A 14,565-nucleotide genomic window follows, 5' to 3' on the forward strand; every position below is an offset into this window, starting at 1 on the left:
TGCCCCCTTCTGATGCCTATGTCAGAAGCTTTCTCTATCTCCTTTATACTTTAGTAAAACTTTATTACACAAAGCTCTGAGCGATCCAGCCTCATCTCTGGCCCCCGGATTAAATTTGTCTCCTCCGGAGGCCAAGAATCCGGCGTCTTATCTTTCAGCAACAAACTTTCAGCACGAGGGGAAGGGGATGACAAATGATGGGATAGTTGAATGGCATCACTGACTCAATGGTCATGAGTTTGAGCAAGCTCCAGGAGATGGTGAAGGTCAGTGATGCCTGGTGTGCTGCAGTCTGTGGGGTCACAAAGAGTCGGACAGGACTGAACAACAACATTTACCATGAGGTGATGGGACCGGATGCCACGATCCTAGTTTTTTGAATGTTGAGTTTTAAGTCAGCCTTTTCATTCTCATCTTTCACCCTCATCAAGAGGCTCTTGGGTTCCTCTTCACTTTCTGCCATGGATGGTGTCATCCACACATCTGTGGTTATTGACATTTCTCCCGGCAATCTTAGTTCCAGCTTGATCTTCATCCAGCATAGGATTTTGCATGATGTATTCTGCATAAAAGTTAAATAAGCATGTCTATGTAGAAGTGCCAAAGAATCTACAAAATAATTCCTGGAACTAATAAACAAATATAGGAACATTGAAGGATACAGGTCAATAAACAAAACTCAAAAGTTTTCTGATATACCAGCATTGAACAATTAAATTTTGAAATTAAAAACATAAATGATTTCCTATAGCACAAAAACATGGAATACTAAGGTATAAATCTAGTTACAGATATAAAATCTATGAGGAAAATTACAAAACTATGATGACAACATCAAATAAGATAAATAAATGGAGAGATATACTATGAACATGGGTTGTTGTTGTTCAGTTGCTATGTTGTGTCTGAGTCTTTGTGACCCCATGAACTGCAACACGCCAGGATTCTCTGTCCATCACTATCTCCCTAAGTTCGCACCAACTCATGTCCATTTAGTCAGTGGTGCCATCTAACCACCTCATCCTCTGTCACCCCCATCTCTTCTTCCCCTCAATTTTTTCCAGTATCAGAGCCTTTTCCAATGAGTTAGCTCTTCACATCAGGTGGCCAAGTATCGGAGCTTCAGCATTGGTTCTTCCAATGAATAGTTAGAGTTGATTTCCTTTAGGATTGACTGGTTTGATCTCTTCGCTGTCCAAGGGACTCTCAAGACTATTCTCCAGCACCACAGTTCAGAAGTGTCAATTCATTGGCGCTCAGCCTTCATTATAGTCCAACTCTCACATCCATACACGACTACTGGAAAAACCATTGGTTTGAGCACACAGACCTTAGCAAAGTGATGTCTCTGCTTTTTCATACACTGTCTAGGTTTGACATAGCTATTCTTCCAAGGAGCAAGTGTCTTTTAATTTTGTGACTGCGCTTACCGTCTGCATTGATTGCGGACCTTTTCCCTGCGCCTCCCTTTCGCTCTGACCTGCCAGTCGGGCCAGCCTACCACCGCTCTCCACAGGGCGTGCGCTGCACTTGAGCCCCACAACCGGCGACCAGACTCCAGCCGGTCAGTGCCAGCAGCCTGGCGGCCGGCCAACGCCACCCCCGGCCAGCACCCGCTTGGCCCCCTCCCCGAGCGGCCAGTGGATGTCCGTGCGGAGGCTGGGGGGTGGGGTGAAGGGCGCGGAGGTCTCAGCGCTCTCCCACCCTCGGTCTCTCCAGGGCCGCTCCTGCGGGCCTAGATGCAGCCCAGGCAGGGCCCTGAGCGCCCATCCTGCCTGGTGCCCAAACCCACCGGGAGCCACCAGCACAGTCCACTGGAGCGCAACAGCCCCGCCCCTTGGCCCTACCGAGGCCCCCCCTTGTTCCCATGCTGCCAGCCAAGCAGGACCTTCCTGAGAGAGCAGAAGAGTGACAGGCAGGCACACGGACAGACACACAGACACTCGCACGCACTCACACGAAGTAAGACAGCCGGCCAGCGCAAGCTCCTCAGCCAGAGCCAGAGCCATAGCACCTGTGAGAGGCCGGGTGTCAGGAAAGACAGAGGCAGAAAAAGACGAAGGTCCAGAGACAGACTCGAAGACAGCGTAGGGGCAAGGGAGGTCTCGGGCAGGATGCCTGGCAAGTGCCGGGGCCACGTGGCCCTGAGCAGCGAACTGGATGTGGGGTAGGGGAGGTCGCCGAGCGGGGCGGGCCTGGAGAGGCCCAGGGTGGGAGAGTGCTGAGACCTCGTCGCCGCTCACCCCACCCCCCCCCCCACCCCTGCACGCTTGGCCGGCCGCTCTGGTCCCGGAAGCCCTCCGGGCCCCCAGGCCGGGCCAGGCAGGTGCGGGCCTGGGGTGGCGGTGTGCGGGGGCGGGGCAGCGTCAGCCGGCCATAGTCCAGTCACGGGTTGTGCAGCACAAGTGAGGCGCGAGCCCCTGGAGAGCTGTGGCCGGCTGGCCCGACTGGCAGGTCAGAGCGAAAGGGAGGCATAGCGCAGGGCTGTTAGGGCGCCTGGCGGGAACTGCCTCCATCTATGGCCATACCACCCTGAAAGCGCCCAATCTCGTCTGATCTCGGAAGCTAAGCAGGGTCAGGCCTGGTTAGTAGTTGGGTGGGAGACCACCTGGGAATATTGGGTGCTGTAGGCTTTTTGCCTCCCCTCTCCTTTAGCCCTCGCCACCTCCCTTCCCCCCCCCCCCCCCCCCCCCCCCCCCCCCCGCTCCCCCGGCCCCCGGCGTGGCTGGCACCGCAAGCCCCACCTGACCCTGGCCTCTCGCACCCCACCACTCTCAGAGCCATCGGCTGCCTTCCAGCCGGAGGGCCGGCGGCCCTCGCAGGCAGCGGCGTCCCAACTCTTGGGTCCCCAAGCCTCAGCCCCTCCCCAGGTGGGTGGCCTGGGCCGCGACTCCCGCCGCAGACCTGGGTTGCCTCCGTTTGGCCTGTGAGCCCCTCTGCATTCGGCTTCCAGGAAACCAGATGACGGTCGGGTCTCCATCTCGGGCTCCCTTTGGCACGCCTTAGGCAATCCTGGGGGCTGCCCCACCCCCAGCCCCAGCTGCATCCCTGCACGCGACTGCACATGCTCGCGCGCAGGCACACGCGCGCACACACACACACACACACACACACACACACACGTCAAGAGCCTGAAACACACACAGACACACACACACACACACACACAAACACACACCCGCTGCCGAGACAGGTCAAGTGCCTGAAACCACAGGTAAGGGAGATGGAGAAAAGAGAGAGAGACAGCAAGAGGCCCACACAGGCTTCCCAACCCCCGGCCTCCACACCCTCCCGCCTCCATTCTGGGTATTCACCGGACCCCCAGTCGGCCAACCACACCCTCGCCCACCGACACACTCGCACAAACACTTGATCGCTGATGCAGAAAGATTCCACAAGCTGCGGAGCAATTGAGCCTACAAGTCACACTATTGAGCCAGCGCTCTGGAGCCCAGAAGCGCAACTATGGAGCCAACATGCTATAACTGAAGCCCATGAGCCCTAGAGCGTGTGCTCCAAAGTAACAGAAGGCACCACGATGAGAAGTCCACACATGACAAATAAAGAGTAGCCCCTGCTCACTGCAACTAGAGAAAAAAGCCCTTGCAGTAACAAAGACACAGCACAGCCAAAAAATAAAATTATTTTTTTAAGTGCTCTAAGATTATTTTTTATTTTAACTTTTTGAATACATATAAAATAGAAAAGGTAGAAAGCAGTATTGCAGACAAAAGTCCCTTCCTTTCCCCTCCTTCTAGCAAGAGCTTAAAAATCCATGCACTTGCTCCTCCCTAACCTCTGCCAGACCGCCCATTGCTCTAGCCCTTGGCAGTTTGGACTCTACCGGTCCACACCTCCTCTAAAAGTAGGCCTTTGGTCTAGTTCGAGTGGGAAGGCAATAGTGGAGCTGACCCCAGTAAGGCACCCAGTCATGTCTGATACACTCCCTCAGCCAGATCCTTCATGGGCAGTACAACTTGAAGCCAGGGATGTCTTTACAAGGCTCGCCAGGGGCAGGGGAGATGCTCAACCTCGACTATGGAATTTCGGTCCTCTGAGCAGAACTGGAGTTCTCCGCCCTGAAACACCTAACCTGTTCCTTCCAAATACAGGCTTGCAAACACTCACCAGTTGGCTGCCGCTTCTTCCCTGAAGGGGGATCACTTTCCCGGCATGCTGCGAACTCCGCTTCCAAGCCTGTGGAAAAAGTGCTTCTTGGTGATCTCTCGGGGCTGGTCTCCCCTGAGCCTGGGGACGAGCGAGGGGACCCACACTCCCAGGCAAAGGCAGAACCACATGCACACGTCTGCCCTTGCCCGCTGCACATTCAGAGAGATCAGGTGAGAAAGAGTCTGTCAGGCAGCTCCTTGGCTCCCCCAGCAGCACAGCCTGTGTTTGAAGGGGCAGACCCTACCGAGGGGCACAGTGGGCCTCTTTCTCTCCCTGCTGCGCTGAGGCTGCTGGGCGAGCAAGGGCTTGGGCATCCACCCACTTGCTCACCCCTTCCCTCTGCCAGAGCCCTCCGACCTCTAGGCCTTGGCAGTGTGGAGACACCCCCTGCCCGCACCTCCCCTCCAAGTAGGCCTCAATGAGGCCTAGTCCCAGTGTAAACACCCTAGCGGGGCTGACCCCAGGGAGGTGCCAGGTCATGTCTGACACGCTCCCCGCACCCTGCCCATTCATGGGGCAGTACCCCTGGAGGCCAGAAATGTCTGGGCAAGGCTGACCAAGGGCAAGGGCCATGCTGGGCTCTGCCTCTGGCCTGTGGGGCCTCTGAGCAGAACCGGCCCTCTCCCACAGAAAGACCTCCCAGGCTGCTTCCAAAGGTCGGTTTGCAAGCACTCTCGCCGGCTGGCTGTCCTTTCCTCCCGGAGGGAGGCCCGCTTTCCCCGCATCCCTCTCACTCAGCTCCTGGGCCCGGGAGAAAAGGGCTTCGGGGTGGTCCTCTCTCAGGGCCCTTGCTTCTCAGCCTGGGGGCCCCCACACACCCAGGCCAAGGCAGAACCACATGCACATGTCTGTTCCTACCCCCTGCACCGTCAGAGAGCTTGGGTAAGCCAGAGTCTGTCAGGCAGCTCCTTGGCAACCCCAGCAGCACCACCTGTGTGTGAAGGGGCAGAGCCGACCTAGGGGCACAGGGGCCTCTTGGTCTCCCTGCTGCGCTGAGGCTGCTGGGCATGCAAGGTCTTGGGCATCCACCCCCTTGCTCTCCCCTTCCCTCTGCCAGAGCTCTCCGACCTCTAGGCCTTGGCAGTGTGGAGAAAACCGCTGCCCGCCCCTCCCGTCCAAGTAGGCCTCAATGAGGCCTATGCCCAATAGAAAGGACCCAGCGGGGCTGACCCCAGGGAGGTGACCGGGCATGTCTAACATGTTCCTCGAAGCCTGCCCCTTCATGGCTCATTCCCCCTGGAGGCCAGGAAAGTCTGGGCAAGGCTGGCCAAGGACAGGGACCATGCTGCGCTCTGCCTCTGGCCTGTGGGGCCTCTGAGCAGAACCAGCACTCTCCCACTGGAAGACCTCCCAGGCTGCTTCCAAAGGCCGGTCTGCAAGCACTCTCACCAGCTGGCTGCTGCTCCCTCCCCGAAGGAGGCCCGCTTTCCCTGCATCCCGCTCACTCTGCTCCCAGGCCCAGGAGAAAAGCACTTTGGGGTGGTCCTCTCTCAGGGCCCTTGCCCCTGAGCCTGGGGGCCTGCTAGGGGGTCCACACTCCCAGGCCAAGGCAGAACCACATGCACATGTCTGTTCCTGCCCCCTGCACCTTCAGAGAGCTCGGGTGAGCCAGAGTCTTTCAGGCAGCTCCTTGACAACCCCAGCAGCACCACCTGTGTGTGAAGGGGCAGAGCCGACCTAGGGGCACAGTGGGCCTCTTGCTCTCCCTGCTACCCTGAGGCTACTGGGCGAACGAGGGCTTGGGTATCCACCCCCTTGCTTCCCCCTTCCCTCTGACAAAGCCCTCTGCCCTCCAGGCCTTTTCAGTGTGGAGACAGCCCCTGCCAACATCTCCCCTCCAAGTAGGCCTCAAATGAGGCCTAGGCCCAGGGGAAAGGCCCTAGCGGGGCTGAACCTGGGGAGGCGCCCGGGCATGACTGACACACTCCCTGCAGCTTGCCCCTTCATGCGCAGTACCCATGGAGGGCAGGAAGGTCTGGGCAAGGCTGGCCAAGTGCAGGGCCATCCTGGGTTCCTCCTCTGGCCTGTGGGGCCTCTGAGAAGAACCGGCCCTCTCCCAATGGAAGACCTCCCCGGTGGCCTCCAAAGGCCAGTTTGCAAGCACTCTGGCCGGCTGGTTGCCGCTCTCTCCCCGAGGGAGGCCAGCTTTTCCCGCAACCCGTGCACTCTGCTCCCAAGCACGGAGAAAAGCACTTCGGGGAGGTCCTCTCTCAGGGCCCTTGCCCCTGAGCCTGGGGGCCAGCTAGGGGGTCCGCACTCCCAGGCCAAGGCAGAACCACATGCACACATCTGTTCCTGTCCCCTGCACCTTCAGAGAGCTCAGGTGAGCCAGAGTCTGTCAGGCAGCTCCTTGGCAACCCCAGCAGCACCACCTGTGTGTGAAGGGGCAGAGCCGACCTAGGGGCACAGTGGGTCTCTTGCTCTCCCTACTGGCTGAGGCTGCTGGGCTAGCGAGGGCTTGGGCCTCCACCCCCTTGCTCTCCCCATCCCTCTGACAAAGCCCTCTGCCCTCCTAGGCCTTTTCAGTGTGGAGACAGCCCCTGCCAGCACCTTCCCTCCAAGTAGGCCTCAAATGAGGCCTAGACCCAGGGGAAAGGCCCTAGTGGCGCTGAGCCTGGGGAGGTGCCCCGGCATGTCTGACACACTCCCCGCAGCCTGCCCCTTCATGGGGCAGTACGCCTGGAGGCCAGGAAAGTCTGGGCAAGGCTGGCCAAGGACAGGGACCATGCTGCGCTCTGCCTCTGGCCTGTGGGGCCTCTGAGCAGAACCGGCCCTCTCCCGCTGGAAGAACTCCCAGGCTGCTTCAAAGGCCGGTTTGCAAGCACTCTCGGCGGCTGGCTGCCGCTCCCTCCCCGACGGAGGCCAGCTTTTCCTGCAACCCGCACACTCTGCTCCCAAGCCCGGGAGAGAAGAGCTTCGGGGTGGTCCTCTCTTAGGGCCCTTGCCCCTGAGCCTGGGGGCCTGCTAGGGGGTCCACACTCCCAGGCCAAGGCAGAACCACATGCACATGTCTGTTCCTGCCCCCTGCACCTTCAGAGAGCTCGGGTGAGCCAGAGTCTGTCAGGCAGCTCCTTGGCAACCCCAGCAGCACCGCCTGTGTGTGAGGCATAGAGCCGACCTAGGGGCACAGTGGGCCTCTTGCTCTCCCTGCTTCCCTGAGGCTGCTGGGGGAGCGAGGGCTTGGGCATTCACCCCCTTGCTTCCCCCTTCCCTCTGACAAAGCCCTCTGCCCTCCAGGCCTTTTCAGTGTGGAGACAGCCCCTGCCAGCCCTTCCCATCCAAGTAGGCCTCAAATGAGGCCTAGACCCAGGGGAAAGGCCCTAGCGGGGCTGAGCCTGGGGAGGCGCCCGGGCATGTCTGACACACTCCCCGCAGCCTGCCCCTTCATGGGGCAGTACCCCTGGAGGCCAGGAAGTCTGGGCAAGGCTGGCCAAGGGCTGGGGCCATGCTGGGATCCTCTTCTGGCCTGTGGGGCCTCTGAGCAGAACCGGCCCTCTCTCTCTGGGAGAACTCCCAGGCTACTTCCAAAGGCTGGTTTGCAAGCACTCTCACTGGCTAGCTGCCGCTCCCTCCCCGAGGGAGGCCCGTTTTTCCTGCAAACCTCGCACTCTAGTAACCAACGCACTCTAGTAATTGTGGTCACTCTGGTCCTTCACAGACCTACAGAGGCCATCTGCTGGGTGAATGCATGCTTGTGGTCACTCTGGCCTGTCACAGGCCTCTCAGAGGCTGTCCTCAGTGTAAGTGTAGGCTCATAGTCACTCTGGCCTGTCACAGACCTCTCAAAAGCCATCCGCTGGGTGAGTGCAGACTTGTGGTCACTATGGTCTGTCACAGACCTATCAGAGGCCACCCACTGGGTGAGTGCAGGCTCGTGGTCACTCTGGCCTGTCACAGACCTATCAGAGGCTGTCTGCTGGGTGAATGCATGCTTGTGGTCATTCTGGTCTGCCAGAGACCTCTCAGAGGCTGTCCGCTGTGTGAATGCAGGCTCGTAGTCACTATGGCCTGTCACAGACCTCTCAGAGGACATCCACTGGGTGAGTGCAGGTTCGTGGTCACTCTGATCTGTCACAGACCTATCAGAGACCATCCGCTGGGTGAATGCATGCTTGTGGTCACTCTGATCTGCCACAGACCTCTCAGAGGCTGTCTGCTGTGAGTACAGGCTCATGGTTGCTTTAGTCTGTCACAGACCTCTCAGAAGCCATCTGCTGGGTGAATGTGGGCTCGTGGTCACTCTGCTGCACAGTCTCCATGGAGCTGTCGAGAGGCACTGTGTGGCTGCCCCAGCCGGGCGCCACTTATTGCACTCTTGCTGCCCCCAAGCTAGGTCTGGAGAAGGTTAATCCCAATGAGAAGCTACTTTCAGACTTCAGCTCACGTCCCAGAAACTAGTCTTCCAGCCTAAGCAGGTCACTCGGGTTTCCTGTGTTAGTGCTCACAGCTCACACACCTTAGAGAGTGTGCTGGATCTAGGGACACATATCCTCTGCTGTTAAAACTGACATTAGACTGTGCTCCCAGGGATGGACTCAATGGGTGATGGGAGAATGTCTGTCCTACCTGCTTGGAGGCACTGTGTCCCCAGCCCCTGCCTTCTCCCCACTCAGGTATGGAATGTGGGAGGGCAGGAGGGGGAATCTGGGTCCCCAATGAGACCCACTCAGCGAAGCTGGGCCTGGGTTGGGCTTGGAAGATGTGACTGAGAGTTTGCTGGACAGGACGCCATATTTAGAGGGCCTCCTACAGTGTAGGTTTCAGGGCTACATAGCAACTAAGTGCAGAGCATGGTGGCTGACCTGATGGCTGTGGATCCTGCAGGCCAAACGCTGAACCCTGAACATTGGAAGATTGTCTGGAGTCACAGGACGTGCTTGCTATCTCTGCTGAGATGATCTCAATGGGGACCCAGGTTCCCCCTCCCACTCTCTAGAAGCCATCAAACTGAAGCCACTTCTCATGGTGAACTCTGAGGAAACTCAGGAAAGAAAAGAATACCTGCTTTCCAGCAGCCATCAGACTGCAACCCCTTCTCATGGTGATCCCTGAGGAAACTCAGAGAAGAGAAGAATCCCTGCTTTTCAGCAGCCACCAAAGTGCAGCCACTCCCCACTGTGAGCCCTGAGGAAACACGGGAAGAAGAATACCTTCCCTCTAGAAACCATCAGGCTGCAGTCACTTCTCCTGGTGAGCCCTGAAGAAACTCAAAGGAGAAGAATACCTGCTCTCTAGCAGCCATCAGACTGCAGCCACTCCCCATGGTGATCCCTGAGAAAAGTCAGAAAGGACAGGACAGGATACTGGTCCCAGGTGGTAAGGTGTGTATCACAGGGGATGATTACAGTGAGATGGGCTGGTGTATCTTCCCCCACACAGAAAAGTGCTAAATTCCTTAATTTTAGATGCTGCCTCCTGGTTTTGAAATCCTAAAAGATTCTTACTGAATAAAACGTAACTCTCAACAACTAGATTATAAATATTTTTATGTCTACACATATGAAGTAGAGACTTTCCGAAGAACAACAAAAGACAAATCTCAACATTCAGAACACTGGCACCAGTGGTGGGCACTCCCCAAAGGATGCAACTAGTGGAGCAAATAGAACAATCATCACCCTTTTTTACCATAAGATTGTGGAATGGACACTGAGAGTGGGGAATTGTTACAGGGAAGAACAAAATCTGACTCAATGTTGAATGTTTTACTTTAACCTTTGCTTCCTGTTGGTCTGGTTGCTACAGGGATACTGTCCATACATAATGGCCTGCCTCAGGAAACCCCGCCCCTCTGCCTTTGTCCAGGACCTGTCCACCTGTGGATGGCTACAGCAGGGAGAAAGTAACACATCTCCTCCCGAGACTGGCCATTCCAGGAGATATTTGCCAGATTAATGGCCTTTTTACTGTATTTCCTCACCTCCCAGCTCTGTGTTCTATAAAAGACACTGGCATCCAGACCCTGACAAGATGGTTTCTTTGAAATATTAGTCTGCTATCTTCTCAGTCTTCCGGCTTTCCAAGTAAAGTCATATTCCTTGCCTCAGCACCTCGCCTCTGATTTATTGCACTGCTGTGAGGCATGCAGAGTGAGCTTGGACTTGATAACAATCCCACGTGCCTTGCAGTCAAAAAATCAAAATATAAAATGGAAGTAATATTGTAAAAAATTCAATAAAGACTCTGAAAATGGACCATATCAAAAACATCTGAAACCAAAAACCAAAAGGAACACAGTGGGTGTCTGAAATATTTAGAAAGGAGTTTGTGCCCCTCTTGCCCATACCCCCTGAAGCCACACTGGACAGTTAGACCCTGTCCATTCAGGACACCCTCTCCAGACCCCAGGTGGAGATGCTCTGCCCCCAGTGCCCACCTGGGTCTCAGGAGTAGAAGAGACACAGCCTAGGGGGTCTCTTCTCTGGTCCAGGGGAGCATCACACCAGCCACCCTGTCTCCCTGCCCGTAATATATAAGGAGGGTTGTCAGCACCTGGGCGAGTGATGTGGGCACCTGGACTGCCTCGTCCTTGTAAGACTTGGTGTGAAGACAACACAGAAGGAGAACCAGCCAAGAGGGATCCAGGCAGCAGTAAAACCCTCTTCACAGGGACCCTGTGAGACCCAAGCACTCACTCTGCCCACTCTGCTCCGACTTTCGGGAACTGGCCTTTGTCATTCTCTGGGCAGGAGGTGGGAAGGACAACCCAGTCTCTCTTCCACCTCCTGAGACCCAGGTGGGCACTGGGGGCAGCAGCACCTCCACCTGGGGTCCAGAGAGGTTGTCCTGAGTGCACAGGGCCTAACCGTTCAGTGAGGCCAGCCCTTGTCCACAGTGCACTGACCTGCTGCAGGGTCTCAGGTTCCCTGGCATCCAGCTCACCCATCGCCAACCCCAGCTTGGTGCCTTGGGAGCCCATCATTGGCAGGCACCCCGGAGGTGAAAGCTGCATGCCCAGTGAGAAGGAGGAGAAGCCGGTGGGGCAGGGGTCCAGCATGGAGTGTCCAAGTCTCCTCTGCTCCCCCAGGAACACCCAGCCCTGCCTGCCGTGGTCTTTCTCCTCTTTAGTATTTGTCTTTCTGGCTGATGTTGCCAAACACCTTCCTCTGGAAAAGAAGGCTCCATGACCGTGGAAACGGCGGAGGTGAGGAGGCGCTGTAGCCTTAAACCCAGGGAGCTTGAGAACTAACTTCCCTGAGCCCTGAATGTACTGTCTGTTACATCTGTACCAACCGAGGCCAAGATCCAGGCAGACTCTCTGTGGAAACACTTTCCATGTCCAACAAGAGAACCAAACTAGGCCAAGATCTGGGCAGATTGTCTGTGGAAACACGTTTCATGTCCAGCAAGAGAGGATGTGTTAACCCACAGCTGAACCCTGAGACGTGGGACGTGCTGTAACTGTGGAGACTGCAGGGAAGGCGTTTGAGGGCCTTCTTCCCGGGAGGCTCCCCTGAGGCCCCTGGAGTTACTGGACCCAGAGGCGGAGCACTCGCACTTCTTTCCTCACTGCAGGCCAAACGGTGCCCCCAACCGCACAGCCCTGCTCCTCTGCCTCCCTGAGTTCAACAGAAACCCCCCTGTCACGAGGCCAAAGCCCAGTCTTCTTGGTGAGCAGAGCAGGGGCCGGTGGGAAGGGGGAGTGGAGGCTGAAAGCTTTTGTAGAAGAAAAACACACATGTGTGTTCCCATGTGTGGTGGCCAGATGCTACAGTAATTGGTGTTCCCTACACATTTATGGGTGGGTTTTAGTTTCTATATTTTCTAAATTTCTTTTTTTTTTTTAAACAGCTGCATATTATGAGAAAATTTTTGCAATCAACCAGAAGAACTTGCAAAATAAGATCTTTTTTTTTTTTTTTTTCTTTTGCTAAAATGTTGCAGTTTTCTCTTGGTGACAGATGAACAGACTCCTACTTTTAAGTATTCATTTAATTGACTGCGCTGGGTCCTAGCTGTGGCAGGCAGGACCTTCAGTTGCAGCATGTGGGATCTAGTGCCCTGACCAGGGATTGAACGTGGCCCCCTGTGTTGGGAGCTCAGAGTCCTAGGCTCTGGATCAGCAGAGAATGCTGCGATCTCTTACTTAAAAAAAGGTTATTGATTTATTTTTGGCTGTGCTGGGTCTTCGCTGCTGTGCAGGCTTTTCTCTGGTTGTAGGGTGTGGGGGCTGCTCTCTCATTTCTGTGCTGAACTTCTCCCTGTGGTGGCTGCTCTGGTTGGGAAGCACGGGCTCTAGGCTCTTGGGCTGCAGTAGTTGTGCATGGACTTAGTTGCTCCATGGCACGTGGGGTCTTCCCAGATCAGGGATTGAACCCGTATCTCCTGCATTGGCAGGTGGATTCTTAACCACAGCACCACCAAGGAAGTCATTCCCCTTCCCCCTTCCTGCCAACATCCCATTTTAAAAAAAGATTAAAAATGATCTGTTTAGTAAGTTTTCAGGAGTCTGAGCTCTGAGGTCAGCGTCTGTGGTATCATTCTCCCAACGGCTTCAGATACTGGCTGGGCTCATGAGTCTGGTGACCAGAGCAGGTCTGGTGGCTGAAGACAGGCTTGGCCTCTGGTGCTCTGCCCTCACCAACTCACCCAGGGTCCCCGAGCCCCAACAGCCAAGCAGAGCAGTGTGCAGGTGGGGCTGGTACAGCCGTGGGGCCGCTGTGGTCAGGGTGGAGCGTGTGGCAGAGGCAGCTGGCTGTCCGTCCCTGTGACTGCTGGTAGCCTGTGTGCCCATGCAAGGCAGTCACGGTGTCAGGTGAAGCCTGGCCGCTGTCCTGGGGACAGGATGGGACCTCAGACAGCTCATGTCCGCACTCCCCATCTCCCAGCTCCGCTTCAGATCATGGCTTGTGGTTGCTGGCAGCTCCCTGGGCTGGAAGGCTGTGTAAAGCGCCAGCCTCCTTGCTCAAGGTCAGCTGTGACCCCAGCTCTGGGGTCACACACCATCTGTGCCACAATCCAAGTCATCCCACTTCTGTGAGGGAGGGCCTGTGTGGGGCTGTGGGTGATGGGGGATTTGGGGGCGTTGTGGGCTGGCCCCAGGAGTCAACTTTTTGAGGGGAGGGGAGCAGAGGGGAGGGGAGGGAGAAGCTTTGACCTGCTCGGCCTTCCAGGGGATTCCAGGCCCAGCTCTGGTGGGAGGTGCAGGTGAGAAGCCCCTGCAGGTTTCTGGGTCCCCACCGTTTTTCAGTTGAAGCCCCTCTGCCTGCACCACCCCTCACTCTCCCTCCTGTGGCCCCGGCCTGAAGCCACAGAAGATGGGGAGTTTACATGGCTTCCCTTCCTGTAGGGAAACCAAGCCACAGACAAACACGTTCCTTTAAGAAAGCATGACAGAAACAGGAAAATAATAGTGGGTGGTTATTACTGACACGGTTCATGTAGAGATGCTTCACAAGCCTGGCACACGGAGGGAACTGAGGGCCATTGCCCTGAGTCCTGGAGTTCGCACCCTCTGCCCCCCGCCCTGTGGCCCACTCTCCCCTTGGTGTCTTCTGGTGACTGGGCTTCAGCCTCCTGAACCCCTTCTGGAAGGATTAGGCCAAGGCAGAGATCATTCACAGAGGGGAGGGTGTGGTCGACCTTAAGAACGCCATTGCCCCAACTCTGTGTCGGAGCTCAGTTCCGGGTCTGAGCAAGCGTGGCTTCCTGGGGCGGTCACCACCCTCACTCACCCAGGATGGGGGGGCTTTGTGTCCACTTTGTCCCCTGGTGCAGCCTGGTCACCCCAGGACCCGTGCTGTGTGAGCATCTGCTCTGCTCACAGCTCACCCTGTGGTCCATCAGACTTCACTCATGAAAGGGAAGTGTAAGGATGAACTATTCCATGTTTAAGAATTTCATGGTCGAGTCAGCGTTGACCAGAGCGCATGGACACAGGTATGAGGCCCATGCATAGAGAAGCCGCGGTGTGGGCTTCAAGGACCCTCCGTGTGGGGGTGGGATGGGGGCCGGACAGGGATTTCCTGCAAACGTGGCTCCAGGCTCTATTCTCGGCAGGGGTGACGACTGTGGGCACTGCCTGTCTGTGGAGGGGCCCCTGGGGCTGCCCAGCTCAGCAGGAACGGCAGTGGTGGGAGGGGAGGTCACCCTCCGTTAGCACCCCTGACCTCACACCCCCTCATCAGGGCAGCCCAGTGCCTAAACAGCCCCTTCCTCGTCTAGCTCTGAAGACCTGGAAGGTGTAGGGGCTGGAGGACATGCAGAAAACAAATTCCGTAAAGCAATTATCCTTCTATTAAAAAATAAAAAAGACTGAAGAAAAAAACACTAAGGACAGCAAAGGTGGGGCTTGCATTCTCAGCCAGCCTCTGCCAGATTCCGCCTGTGCTTATGCATCAGACCAAAACGCTGGTGCTCCCACCCCGTATCACAGATGAGAATAGAGACACAGAG

At 56.3% G+C, this 14,565-nt stretch overlaps 1 pseudogene; it reads left to right on the plus strand.

Annotated features, from left to right (window-relative positions):
- Window positions 1-2,514: 2,514 nt before the first annotated feature.
- On the plus strand, window positions 2,515-2,633 carry LOC133074330 (5S ribosomal RNA; annotated as a pseudogene).
- The last annotated feature ends 11,932 nt before the right edge of the window (window positions 2,634-14,565 follow it).

Source organism: Dama dama, chromosome 19, assembly GCF_033118175.1.
Source record: "Dama dama isolate Ldn47 chromosome 19, ASM3311817v1, whole genome shotgun sequence".
In the NCBI taxonomy this organism is placed as follows: domain Eukaryota; kingdom Metazoa; phylum Chordata; class Mammalia; order Artiodactyla; family Cervidae; genus Dama; species Dama dama.